Here is a 14,947-nt window from a genome sequence, read left to right on the forward strand (position 1 = left end):
AGTCTAACAGTTAGTCTGGTCTTTTTTTGGTTCTGCGCTATATTAAATCAATAGTTTGTTCATCTTTAACCAAATGAGGATTCCGAGCCGGAATCGCAAACTCAAGTAAAGGACGAATGTAGGTGCAATAGAGCTGTTTCCATAAAGAAGCATCACGAGATTGGAAAGTGTGTTTTAGGATGCCCAACATTTGATTTGCTTTACATGAGGCAATGATGGATTGGGTTTCTACTTTAAGATCATTGGTAGTTTGAATTCCCAAGTCACGCTCAGAGGTGGTTGCTTCCAATGTAGTTCGAGTCGTTATTGAACAAGGGCCAAATTCCTCTATTGAGTACTTAAAAGGAGTTGATTTTTTTTGACCAAAGTGCATGACCTTGCATTCCTTTGCGTTTAACTCCATGAGCCAAGATTTAGTCCGATAAAAAATTTGGTCGATATCTGATTAGAGTTGAAGTTGAGCAGCAAGTGAGTCGGCAATGCTTAGGAGTTTAGTGTCATCAGCATATATCTTACAACTATTTTCTTTGCTTATTACATCCGGCAGATCATTGATGAAAATGACAAATAAAATTGGACCCAAGACTTATTCTTGTGGAACTCCACTTGTCACAGGTAACCAATACGATATATATATATATATATATATACACACATATATATATATATGTATATATATATGTATATGTATATATATATGTATATATATATATTCTGTTGTGAGCAAAAAATACCGTGAATTTGTTTATAAAATAAAAAAATCTTTATTTATTTTCTAAATTCATTTTATCTCCTGAAATGATCACGAATTACGGGATGCAGTGTTAGATAGTAACCCAGATAGCACATAGACGTTGGCCCAACGTTGGATCAACGTCGAAAAATTCGTTGGCCGATGGTCGGCAACCGACATCGAGCCAACGTGGATTTGATAGTCGACGCGACGTCGCAACCAACCGTTGGGTTAAAGTTGGCCCAACGTCGGATATCGACGTTGGGCGAGCGTCGCATTCTGACGTTGGTCCAACGTATAATTCAAATAATATTAGTTTTACTTGTTTGCAAAAACTTTGATTTTGATTCAAAAGGTGTGCTTATCTTTTCAATCAAAAACAAAGTTTTTGCAATCAAATTAAAACTATTTATTTGACTAAAGTGTAACTTAAGTAAAGCGTAACAACTTCTTTGTAATATTAAATAAAATGTAATGTCCAAATAAGTTTGAATAAAATTTGACGCTGATGAACGAAAATAAAACATTGATTAATGAACCAACTTAAATTAAACAATTACTAAGAGAAAATCAATATTTGTTGTAATAAACATAATTATGTTAAAGTATTTGTACAAATGTTCAAACAAAATAACGTTCTTCTCGACTGCTAAGCATCTTTACGAATCTTGCATCTTTACTTCACTTGAGACTACAACAACGTTCGAATGTTCCTCGTTACACAATTTCATAGAAATCTTTCGTTTTATGAGCTTTAGGCATTGCCATAGCTACTGCTAAAATTATAGGTGTTCATATATTTTTGTGTTTATATATGTTATTAGCAAACACTTATCAGTTTCAATTTTTTTACACAAAGTTTCGTCAATAAAGACTTTTCAGAAATCTGGAGGGAGAGGGGAGGACTAATCGCTAATTGGATTTTTGAAAAGTCTTTAAAAGTGATTTCTAATAATTTATTATTGCTTTGTTTTTATAAGAATAGAGGGGGTGTAACCTCTTCAAATTATCAAAATATCTCTTTTTTTTTTCGTTTAAATTTTTATTTTCCCCCCTTAACTTTTGTTTTAGTCCCCCCCCCCCCCCCCACAACTTTTATGATCTTCCTATGCCACTGCATGTATGTATGTATGTATGTATGTATGTATGTATGTATGTATGTATGTATGTATGTATGTATGTATGTATGTATGTATGTATGTATGTATGTATGTATGTATGTATGTATGTATGTATGTATGTATGTATGTATGTATGTATGTATGTATGTATGTATGTATGTATGTATGTATGTATGTATGTATGTATGTATGTATGTATGTATGTATGTATGTATGTATGTATGTATGTATGTATGTATGTATGTATGTATGTATGTATGTATGTATGTATGTATGTATGTATGTATGTATGTATGTATGTATGTATGTATGTATGTATGTATGTATGTATGTATGTATGTATGTATGTATGTATGTATGTATGTATGTATGTATGTATGTATGTATGTATGTATGTATGTATGTATGTATGTATGTATGTATGTATGTATGTATGTATGTATGTATGTATGTATGTATGTATGTATGTATGTATGTATGTATGTATGTATGTATGTATGTATGTATGTATGTATGTATGTATGTATGTATGTATGTATGTATGTATGTATGTATGTATGTATGTATGTATGTATGTATGTATGTATGTATGTATGTATGTATGTATGTATGTATGTATGTATGTATGTATGTATGTATGTATGTATGTATGTATGTATGTATGTATGTATGTATGTATGTATGTATGTATGTATGTATGTATGTATGTATGTATGTATGTATGTATGTATGTACACACACATACACACACGCACACACACACACATCAAATACAAAATCTATATTTAAATAATAAAATAGTTTATAACAAACATATGTAAGATATAAGCACTATATACAAATAAAATTTCCGTAAATAAAAACATAAAATATTTTTGATGTATTACCTGCATAAACATGGCGACAAAATATTTTTTTAAAAATAATTAGTACATTTGTTGATATTTCACTTTCATTTTTTAATGCCACATTTTTTAATAAACAGAAAATTATTGAAAAATAGTATCAGTATTTTACTGCAAAAACTAGAAGTAAAATGCTTCAAAATTCTCTTATACAAATAATATATGAATTCCAATCACCATTAAAATGCTGCAAATGCATATAAAATACATTACCGTATCCCTCTTTAACAGCTGTTAAAGAGGGATATGGTAACAAATGACAAATTACAAAACAAATGCTTTACTAGACATAACTGAAAAAAAAAATTTTAACAAAAGTTTCATTCAGTAAATAATGAAACAAAGAAATTTTAAATTAACACACCACTCAGCTAAAGATGCGATAATACCTTTTTCATCAGGATTGCTATCCAGATCATTTTAATTTTTTGAGTCTGATGTGAAATAGCGTTCATCCTGATCATCGTCATAGTAATTATTAAGAATTTGAAAAGGAAAATTATCTTCATCATTGTCAATATCAATCTCATATGAATTGTCATCATAACAAACATTTTCACAATCATTAGAAATACTGCAGGTAGACACATTACTTTTCTGATAACTTTTACCATAAATTTCTTATATATCTTATCAACTTGCTCTCTCACTCTTCTTCTGTTTGTTGCATATGAAGCAGCCATCTAAACTATTAGTATCAGTTAAATTATATTGTATAATATTAGTAGCCTAATATTATAAACCATTATTAATACAAAAAAACAAAATTTAAAATAAAAATTTTACTTGACTACTTTAAAAATAAGAAGAGCAAGAGGTGATTTAATTCAATTTTATTTAATAAAATAAGTAAAAATATGGATAAAGTTAAATGGAATCATCCTCCTAAAATAATTAAATATGCAATAAAAAGAGGTCATACTCAGAAAATGCAAAAGCAGTTCACACATTCTACTAAGCATCGGCGTTACCGCACCGGCGGTAAAAAAATTTCGGTAAAATGCGGTAAAATGCGGTAAAACGCGTAATACGCATTTTTACCGCAGTGCGGTAAAAATGCGTATTACGCACTTTTACCGTATGCGGTAAAAATTGCGTATTACGCATTTTTACGCTTTCTTGTAACAGAAGACGGTAAAATTGCGTAAAAATGCGTAAAATCGGTAAAAATGCGTAAAAATGCGTAAAATGCGTAAAAATGCGTAAAAACGGTAAAAATGCGTAAATACGGTAAAACTGCGTAAAAGCGGTAAAAATCGGTAATTTCGGTAAATTGTGATAAAAGTTTGTATAAGCGGTAATTATTATGGTAAAAAATTACTTTGTTTTTATCAAGTCAGATAGTTGTTAAATAATTAATTACCCTCTAAAATTAAATTAGTCTCCTATATAAGCTTGACAAAAGTCAAGAAAGACTAACAACCTCAAAGTTCTTCAGTGATCTGATTAGTATACCAAAATCACTACCGAATCAAACCATCTTCAAGAAACAATGTCTCTTTGGAATTATTTTACCAAGCTAGACAGAGAAGAGGATAACATCTCTGGCTCTGGCAGAAAATCAGGATTTGCTGAGTGCAATAAGTGCAAAAAAATGATTAAGCTGTCTCAAGGTAGCACCAGTGGAGTTAAAGCTCATTTAAAGTAAGTGTTTTACTCTTACTATAATTTAGTATATTTTAAACCACTGATCTCAAAATATAACTAGATAGCGTATTCTATTGTTGTTTTCGAAAAAATATTGAAGCAAAAATTGGCCTTCCAAGATGGCGGCGATCAGAGCTCTTAGCGGTGAACCGATGTACATCTAATAAGACTATTGTAATATGAAAGAAAATAATTAAACAGTTTTGAAAGAAAAACAAGACAATGAAACAAAATTTTAAAAAGTTTATAGAAATGAAATGATTTTAAAAAAATTAGACAATTAAAGAAATTGTTAATTTAAATGTTAAAGTTCAAAATATTCGATATAATTTTTTTATGTGCAATTTACGATTAAATTAATATTTATGTATAACTTATGTACCTTTTAGTTCTTAGTTACCCAATACAGTGTGCTAGAAAGTTGATAACACAACTGAATGGTAAGCGGCAGTGGTGTCTACCTACAATTTTGACAAATTTTATACTTTCAATAACGCAACATGCAGTTGTGCGTTATTGAAAGTATAATACTAACCTTCTCAGGGCGTGTCTAGGGGATGTCTGCTACGTCGCTGGACATACCCAAAATATGTATCTTTATATATTTTTTCACAACTTCAATATTTTGAATAAATATGATGCGTCGGTAGATAAAAGCAAACAGAGCGAATAATTATAGCAAACTAAAGCAATAATTAAGCAAACTATACAAGGTTAATTGTTCGAACGGATGGTAAGAAGTTATTAATCCGGGATAACAGTTAGATTTACGATTTGGTATTTTATTATAGCGCTTTTCAAATCGAGAACGGTCTAAAGTTTATTAAAAAACGATTTATATATTAAACGGAGGTTGTTTTAATTTTTGACTTAAACAAATTAATAAAAAACTTGAATGGACATACCTTTTTTATTAAGTTATAAAGTACTTCATTTTTTAAATATTTTCTTTTGTTAATTTAAAAAAAATAAAAGTTATTATTTCTTAGAGAACAAATTCCGGACTTCCATTTCAATTACACCCTTAGTAAAGTTTTAGTCAAATTCTTTTGATATTTATCATCAGGAGGAGAAGACTACAGTTAACAACAAGCATATATTAAAATATATCAATGGACATCCCCAATTGTTTTATACAAAGCTGTGTATCTTTTTAATTACTTGCATTTTGAACAATATAAAAAGAAAGTAAGGGTTTTAAACACTAAAAATTAAATTCGGACTTACGTTTGTACATACACTAAGCCGTCTTACCTCATATATGCGTTTCTCAATGAGGAAGGGGGGGGGATGCTAAAATTTAACATTTTTGGGAAGGGGTTAAAATTGCGACTTATCCAAAAAAATTCCTGTACAGGCCCCTGCTTCTAGCACAAGCATTGGGTAGTTAAGAACTAAAAGGTACGTAAGTTATATTGCAAATGCTAATTATTTTAAATTTGAGATTTCTGCACAAGTAAACAAATACTTTTTCTTCACTACTATTAAACAAACTAAATTGAAACAAACTAAAATTAAAACTCCTACTTAGTTTTACTGAGAATCTGTATTTTATCATATGTGCCCATAATTATGAAAGTGGTCTAAGTCAAAATTAAAAAAAAAATGAATTTATCACTTATTTCACACGACATGATTTTAAACTAAATATATTCAATGTAATTTTTACGATATCGTCAAAAATGAACCTTTAAAAAGTAGTTGTAATTACAACGTTATACGGAATTTTTAATTTATTCAAATGCGAATCATTAAATATCTCGAAATAAGAAATATGACTTAGACCACTTTCATAATTATGGGCTCATATTTATTCTAAAAAACGAAAAGCAGAAAGTTAACATACAACAAGCTATTGTAAGAATATGTTTTGTTAAATAAAAAAATATTTATACTTGAAGTTTATGTAATTATGTAATATTCCGTTATTTTTATGAAAAAAATCTTATGCTAAACAAAAAAATAGATTTTTATTTGAAACTTATCAATATTTGAGCTTAAGATATAAAATTTGATTATCATTAGTTTCTTAATTTTCATATAGCCGTTCGTTGTATCCGCCGCCTTCTTGAGAGGCCAAAACTGGCTTCGAAAAATTTTGCGTTTATATGAATAAACGAGCTGGCCCGGATAGCGATCCGGGCTAGTTTGTTTATTCATATAAACGCAAAATAAAATTAAGTTGAAATAAGGACAACGTCGAGATCTCGGTAAACGGGCTGGCTCGTTTGCCGAGCCAGCCCGCTTTCCATATAAAGAGGCCCTAACTCTAAATTTTCACCAGTCAACAAAAAAATCTATTGAAATGGCTGCCCACAGTTTAAAAACAGAACCTCTGATCACGTGGTATTAGTTTAAACTTTTATAGCATTTGTTTAATAAGACTGTACTTCAGGATAAAGTAACTACTTCACGCGTTGACAAATTACTAAACAAATTACACCAAGGTAAAGGAAATTAGTTGTCGGCACGAACAGATTTTCATCATTTTTTCAAGATAAATATTTGTAAATTTGGGAACTTTTTTCGTGTAAACAAAGTCTGTCAATGATAAAATAGATCTGTATGGATAATTTTAAAATGACTAAAAAAAGTATAACGAAGTATAAAAAAGCTTAAATTAAATTTTTTATTAAGATCTGGTTTCATTCAACTCCTTGGTCCTTCATTCACCAGCCTTAATTTTGTGTATTTTTTTAGTATTTTTTCCGACATGTCGCCATTTTTTGCCTCGGCTACTTTATAAGCTCCATAATTTATATTCCTTAATGCATTATTTTTTTAGTAGGTGTATTTTCTTATAGACTTTTATATAATTCATTTGATAAAGCATAACCTTTTAAAAAGTTATTCAAATTTATAATTATCTTGCAAAATGCGGTCAGATATTTCATGTTTTCGCTTTTCATATTTCATATATTATTTCAATTGTCATAATAAGCTCATAATAACCCATTTGTTTTTGTCAAATAAAAATTAGTTTATATATAGCTGGTAAATCATTTTATGTTAATATTAAATACTTAGTTATTCTTGCGGTTTGCCATAAATTGACTTTGCTAAATTCTTTAAAACTGTGACAAATTATTTTTTTCTTTATTGTATTTACATTCATTTTATGTATAAGTTATTTATCCTTTACTGTATATATTTCTGTTGTTAAACATAAAAAAAAAGAAAATTTTATAATATTCATAAACTGGATGTCTACAGCAATATAATAGATGGAGTAATTCCCTAGACATGAAACCATTGTGCTCTAGGTAGCTACAAAACAATTTGATTTTTGTATTATTTATTTTATCTCAAGTTATACATGTACTAAGGTAGTCAAGCAAATGATCTCAATTTCTTTTCATTGTCCGCGTTATTTCTTAAGGTATTAAGAATGTCTATCTATATAAAACTAAGCTTAAAACTTAGTTCTTTTGCTGTTATCTTTAATAAATGAGAGGAAGTTGAAATGACTGGTTAGACGAGTCCAAAAATTTTCGTTAAATCCGACAGACTTTAATATAATTTAATTTCTAACTATGCGCAACGAGCATGGTTCGCAAAAAAAACAATAGGTTGCACGTCCATTTCTTATATGTCCATGGTAAAATGCAACATGATAAAAAAAAAATTATTTAGAATTTTTAAAAAAACACTAATGTGTCTTGTGGTTCATGTATTTATTTTTTATGAACTATCTACTACTGAAACATTGTAATTCGCATCCTTTTAAACATATATAATTCCACTATTTTATTTCAGATCCTGCAATCCGCTATCTTTTTACCAGATGCAAAAAGTCGATAACGAAAATAAAGAGAAGAAATTTCAAGAAAAGAGGAATGCTCAGGCAGAGGCTGATAAGTCCAGTACCATAAGAAGATATTTTGGTCCTATTAATAAAAACAAAAGGCTTGATAACCTCCCACATGATGCATCATCAAGTCACCAAACAAAAATGGACGACTTTACTGAAACAATAAAGTGGCCTTCACAAAGTGCTCAACAGTTGGAATTTGATACCATCCTAACCCTTTCACTAGTTCTCTCTAACCTCCCGTTTCACGTTATTGAAACTGCTGGCTTCAAAATGCTGCTGAATTATCTTTGTCCACAAGCCAACCTAAAAAGTCCAACCACCTTATCCAAATTCAAGCTACCAATGATTTATCGCAATCTAAGACGTGATGTAAAAATGCAAATTGAGAGAGACATCCCGCATTGCGAAATGGCAGCTTTCACTACAGATGGATGGACTGCAAGAAATGGTGATCCCTTCGTCTCCCTTACATTGCATTATGTTACCAAAGACTTTGAACTCAAAAACTTATCTTTGGATTGCCAAAACTTTATTGGGAGACATACAGGGGTTTTGCTTGCACAAGGAATAGACCACATGATTTCTCAATTTCCTGGTCTTCAGAGGGAAGACCTTTACAAAGTGGGTGTTACTGATGCTGCAGCCAACATGAAGAAAGCAATCACGGAAAGCAAAGAGATCAGTGATCATCTAACCTGTGCCGATCATCTGCTCAACACTTGTTTAACAAAGGCTGTAGAAAAATCAGAAGGAATCAATGGTATAATTAAGAAATGTAAAGGACTTGCTCAAAGGACCCACCAAAGTTCATTAGACTGGCAGGACATCAAGAAAGCGTGCGTGGAAGCAAATATAGAACCAGTCAAGATCATTCAGCCAATTGTAACAAGATGGAATTCTAACTTTATGATGCTTAAGTCAATCCTCAGATTGAAGGCTGGTTTACTGGTTGCTCTAGAAACTCTAAACAAACCAGATCTTCAAAGTTTGATTCCGGATGAGTTAGAGTTTATTAGTATTTACAACATTTTACCATTTCTGGCAGAATGTAAGCGATGCTCTGATTCCTGGTCTTCTGAAAATCTAGTGACTATGCATAAAGTTCAAAAAGACATATTAAATCTCCACTTGCTTTGCAAAAGAACCATAAATGACATTGAAGAGCGTGACCCTCAAGTTGCAGAGTGCCTACACAACTTCATGAAAGAATTTGAGAAGGGTTTACCTAATTATGGCGTTGGAGTCAAATACTATAATGTGGGTTCACTTCTGCACCCATATTATAGAGGATATACACTCAAAAATATTGCAAACAGTGAGGAAGGGAGGGAAGCCGCCATCAAGGAATTGGTTGACAATCACCCAACCACAATCCAGTTCTGCGAGTCATTGGTTGATGATCATACTTCGCTAGAAACATCAGATCTTGACGAAACTATGGATCCAGTGGACCTTGAGTTTTTGAAAGACAGGAGGCAGGTTTCAGCGCATCGCCCTGGGACTTCACAGCCTAGCCAATCAAAGCTCAAGCCACCCTTGATGCTTGAATTTGAAAAGTATCAGACTATGGCCTTACCTGAAAGGGATGTGGATGCTTTAGAATGGTGGAAGCAAAATAAAAATGAGTTACCTTTGCTAGCTGGTCTGGCTAGAAGTTACTTGGCTATACCTGTGACTTCTGCTTCATCAGAAAGAATGTTTTCAGTAGGAGGTAGGACAGTTACTGATTTTAGACATAATGTAAAACCAGAAAACACTAGCATGTTAGTTTTTGTGAGTCAAAATTACGCAAGGGTTCCTTCTAACCTCAACGATTGGGAAAAAACTTGCGAAGAAGAGCCGTATGAATTACCACATGTCACACCACCAACTAAGAAGACTCACCAACAGGGAAAATCACATAGTCAAACTGAAACTAAAAAAAGAGGTGCACTTGAAAAGGCTTCTCCAACTTTATCAGATACTCAAACTGGTCCTGAACCTAATAAGCAACAACAGCTACAGTTAGATACTCAAGAGAGTCAAAGGACTCTAGCTCAACAAGAAGGGTATGAAGTGACTCAAGGTAAAGACCAAACTCAAAGTGTCTCTTTGTTTATTCCAATGACACTCCAGCACAATCAAAGTAGAATCAAAAAAGCAAAATTAGGTAATATAATGAAGTCGAATTGGAAGGGGAATGAGAAAAAAAAGTACAGAGCATCTGAGCTTGCAAACATTTTATTAGAGACAGATGATGATATATCTGATGATTAATTTTTTATCAATAACTTGTTTGTTTAAAACTGTAAATGTAATATTTACTAATAGAAATACAAAAAGCAATTTAAAGTATCTTTTTTTAGTTTTTCGGTAATCAGCAAAAAAAGAGGTAATTTGTGATAAAATGCGGTAAATCGTGATAAAAAGCGGTAAATCGTGATAAAAAGCGGTAAAAAGTGATAAAAACGGTAAAAAGTGATAAATGCGGTAAAAAGTGACAAATGCGGTAAAATTGCGTATTACGCATTTTTACGCAAAATTACCGCGGTAATTACGCATTTTTACGCTTTTTACGCAGATTTACGCATTTTTACGCAAATTTACGCAAATTTACGCATTTTACGCAAATTTACGCATTTTTACGCATTTTACGCAAATTTACGCATTTTTACGCATTTTTACCGACGGTGCGGTAACGCCGATGCTTACATTCTACCACAAGATTTAATGTCTTCACAAACCTAACAGTTAACAATTGGAATAATTAAACAGGAGAGATAATCAACTCTGATAATGTGAATGTCTTCAAAAACAAGTTTGGTTGTTTCAAAAACAAACAAAAGAAAATAAAAATATAAAAAAATAATGAAAAAATGAAAAATAAAATGAACACTTTTCCAAAGCTGTAAAAGTTTAACATCTACAGATGTTAGACTCACCACATTGTATGTGTAGAGCAAAAAATTTATTATTATTACTATTATTACATTCTAGCATTTTATATCTTTTACAAATTTTACATCCTATCATAAATATATAAACAGTAAATTACTTAAAGTTTTTTTTAGAACATTAAGAAATTTACTATCAATATTGATTAGTCCAAATATTGATTCGTCAATTCAATTTTTATTAAGAAACATATCTTTTGAATAAAATACAAGTATAAGAGCATAAAATGTAGTCTTAATGCATGATATGGTAGCCTAATAGAAGCTTTATAGCACAACTTTGTAGATTCTTCTGCAATCAGTGCTGCTCTGAGGAGAATTTGGTGAAGCAGCACAAACTTGCTTCAGGCCATGATAATAAACAGGGTACTCAAGTTCTTGATACAAAATTAAAAAATTCTACTATCTCTAATGTAATATAGAAAAAGTTTATTTACAAATTATGTAGCTACATAATTAGTAAACTACTAGTTTAAAGTTAAATAAACACAAAAATGGAAATAAAGTACCTGTATCTCTCTAACAAACTGGATTCTAACAAAGGGGATTTCTTTTCACAACCACTTCTTCGCGTGATTCAATCTTTTTTGATTCTTTTAATACCACTTCTTCTCGTGGTTCAACCTTTCTGAGTTCTTTAACGACTACATTTTCTCATGATTCAACCTTTCCGAGTTCTATAACGACCACTTTTCTTCTCGTGATTCAATCTCTTTGTTTTAGAATAATTTCTTTACAACTTCTTTGCATAACCAACAGCTAACTAAAAACGGGATTTTTTTAAGAATGGCGGAAAACTTAACTTTAAAACCTGTAACACACTGAACGAATTCAAAAAAGCAAAAATTCAGTCGTATTCGGACGTTGGCCCGACTTTGGTTCGACGTTATTATTTAAGTGATAAAATAAAGCAACGCTTCCGACGTTGTGCCAACGTTGGCCCAATGTATGTGTGCTAGCTGGGAAATTATTGTGATGCAAAAACCAAGAATTATCTCTCCACAATCCGGTCTTTTTTGATGTCTAGCAAACGACGTGTAGCACCCAACTCGTATTCTTTGTTGAAAGTTTTGACGGTTGGAAGAAACTCATAATGCACCACACCACTGTCATTATGACCTTAATTTTTGACTTTCTTTGACGTGGTTTTTTCGGTCCAACAAGGTCAGCAAGGCTCGGACTGTCAATCCAAGATTTTGGAGCACCAATTCTTTGATTTGGTTGATGTCCAGCTTATTTGTTGATGTTTTTGGTTGTCCTGGCCTCGCCTCGTCTTTAAATATTTTGTATCACTCATATATTCTTGTTTTCGATAGAGCTTACCGTATATACTCGCGTATAAGTCGAGAAATTTTGGACGAAATATTTACTCTAAAACAGCAATTCGACTTTTATGCGGGTCAGAAAAAAAAACAAATTTATTCCTAGAAATTTTTTTTTTCGTATTTCTTATTTTTTGATTAAAAAATTTTCATTTAATATTGATTTTGTATTGATTTTGGATCGACTTATACGCGAGTATATATGGTACTTACCGAAGGGTTTCTGCAATATTTTCAACGTTTCGGCAGCGGAAATTTCATTTCAAAACGAAAAATTCACTTAAAGCTGTCTAAAAAAGGGCACGTATCTCAAACAATAATAAATATTTTGACGTGTACAAACAACAAATGTTGATGATGGTTTTGCCAACTTAAAAATAAAAACATTTGTCCCCATCGAAATCACAAAAAAATTCAAATTCAAATTTTCCCGATATTTTTTGCCCTCAGTATGTTTATGTTTATTCCATCTATCAATGTTTGCGTACCATACCCATCCATCTGGTATTATATGTGATCCAGGTAAAATCAATAGCAGCTCGAAGTGTTTCAACTGTTCTATCAAGCGCTTCAACGAGAAAACATCTTTCCGGAGTTAAGCTCATATCTGCAGAATGCCCAGTGACCCTGGCATCAATGTCCACGATGGTATTTCCTGCGATGAAACTTAGCCTGTAACGTATATACCTCCTATTTCACATGGATTTTCCTCTAGCCACTGTTCAGGAAGTTTTCTACAAAAGTTAGACCAATTACCTACAGTATGTTTGAGATTTACTTCTGCTTTGCTTGCAATGTTTTTTTTTGTCTAAAATTAACAGCAAATCCTTACATAATCAGTTTTATTCGACATATTGAAAGATGATTTTCTGGCGTTAAAGATATCAGTTCTTATGCTATTTTTTTTTAAACTGTTGACAAAACCAAGTTTTTTCGTTAATTACTCCATTTCGATTTTTTATTCCACATTGACTTTAACAAGTAGTTTGTAGAATTGAATTAGATGTAAGTCGAATACGAGCACACCAATTGATTACGAGCATACCAACTGATTACAGTTTTTACAAAAAATAGCCTATTTCCTTTTCATTTTATGGTCTAAAACTAGTATGTAATAAATGAGTCAGTTCAAGGAATGATGATGAAGCTTTTTAAAAGATAATTCTTTTGAACTTTTATGCATTTAAAGATTTTTTTTAACGATGAAGTTTTCTTTTAGATATTGGTGTTGAAGCTTTTGAGCCACTTACTCAACGTTAGTGTTGGTGGATTCACTGGATTTACTCTAAGTAAGTGTTTGTGACTCACTGGATTGGTAAACATTTATTAAACAGTAACTGATTTATTGCCATACAAAAGGTAATCAGGGTATTTGATGATGCAAATAAATATCAACTTAACATTACTTTTTTTAAAATTGATCAAGTCGAAAGTTGCACCTGTGATTACCATAAAAAGAAAGCAAAAAACTGAAAATTTCGCTTCTAAAGTTTTGCTATAAAAGCACTTTAGAATTATTGCCAACTGACAAGTTTTTAATCATCAACATGGAAATGTGGTTTAAGTAAAAGTGGAAGCTAAACGGCATTAGAAAATAATTTGGTAGAAAATAATTGGTAATTTTACGAGTCTTTTGCCCAAAAACATAAATTTTAAATTACAAAACACATTAGAAATAAAAGTTAAAGATAATATGAATAACATTTATCTTTAATTAATTTTTATATCATTTTTAATTATCTTTTTTTTTAATATTTAATAATAAAACGATAAAACACAACATAAAACGATCGTTTCTGATGAAAAGCAACAAAACATTTCTGACAACAATTTGTGTAAAAGAATTTTGAACTTCACTAGTTTATAACGTAGGTTATATACTTAGATATTAGTTTTTATGTTTATATACTTAGATATTAGTTTTTATGTTTATGCTATCATATATAATCAGTTTTCATAAAACGTCGGTGATAAGATATTTACAGACGAAAAAAAAAAAAGAAAGAAAAAAAAAAAAAAAAAAAAATTACACCGTCCGTACATTTGCATTTTTCGTTAATTTAAAAAAATATTTTTAATCATTTATTCAATGAAAATCGAGCGTTAGAATACAAAATTTAACAAAACACAATATTTGACAAAACCTTATTTGATTCACTCTTCTCGTTAAGAGACTTAGAAATGTCTTGTGAAATGTGAAAAGTTTAGAAATTTACAAGCGAGTGACGCACCAAAACTTAAACAGTTTATTCCGTGACGTCACTGGCCGCACCTCCGCAAGTTGCTTCTGAACCGATTTAAACCGTTTTTTTTTCTTTTACGTGCGTCTTGTGTCATCGTAAAAGCTTTAAAATCGTTTTTGTTTTATTTAACCATTGAATTTGCATTTAAATGTTCGTAATAAAAAAACTGTCACCTAAAAAAAGAATATTAGCTAAACTTTTTTTTTTTTTTAAATCAGATAATTTGCGT

The 14,947-nt window shown here is 31.0% G+C and overlaps 1 long non-coding RNA gene and 1 pseudogene across 4 annotated transcripts in view; one reads left to right on the forward strand and one right to left on the reverse strand.

Annotated features, from left to right (window-relative positions):
• Positions 1-1,309: 1,309 nt before the first annotated feature.
• On the reverse strand, positions 1,310-14,108 carry LOC149882791 (uncharacterized). 3 transcript variants are annotated; one of them, XR_016456263.1, is made up of 4 exons: positions 11,663-12,086; positions 10,919-10,943; positions 3,682-3,713; positions 3,062-3,447 (listed from the first exon to the last, which is right to left on the reverse strand). It is a non-coding gene; the product is annotated as an uncharacterized LOC149882791 (long non-coding RNA). The 3 variants fall into 3 exon arrangements; XR_016456261.1 differs by lacking the exons at positions 3,682-3,713; positions 10,919-10,943 and adding an exon at positions 1,310-1,509 and having other exon boundaries at positions 3,149-3,447; positions 11,663-14,108; XR_016456262.1 differs by lacking the exons at positions 3,682-3,713; positions 10,919-10,943 and adding an exon at positions 1,310-1,506 and having other exon boundaries at positions 3,149-3,447; positions 11,663-12,093.
• Positions 14,109-14,858: 750 nt separating this feature from the next.
• The window catches only part of LOC149882792 (cytochrome P450 4V2 pseudogene), a 1,797-nt pseudogene continuing 1,708 nt past the window's right edge, over positions 14,859-14,947 (forward strand). Inside the window, exon 1 of the transcript XR_016456264.1 lies at positions 14,859-14,947. This exon is cut by the window's right edge and continues 1,708 nt beyond it. The product of XR_016456264.1 is annotated as a cytochrome P450 4V2 pseudogene (transcript).

This window comes from Hydra viridissima, unplaced genomic scaffold, assembly GCF_058129835.1.
Source record: "Hydra viridissima isolate aposymbiotic clone 2 unplaced genomic scaffold, HvirCarnegie_v1 scaffold_10, whole genome shotgun sequence".
Taxonomy (NCBI): domain Eukaryota; kingdom Metazoa; phylum Cnidaria; class Hydrozoa; order Anthoathecata; family Hydridae; genus Hydra; species Hydra viridissima.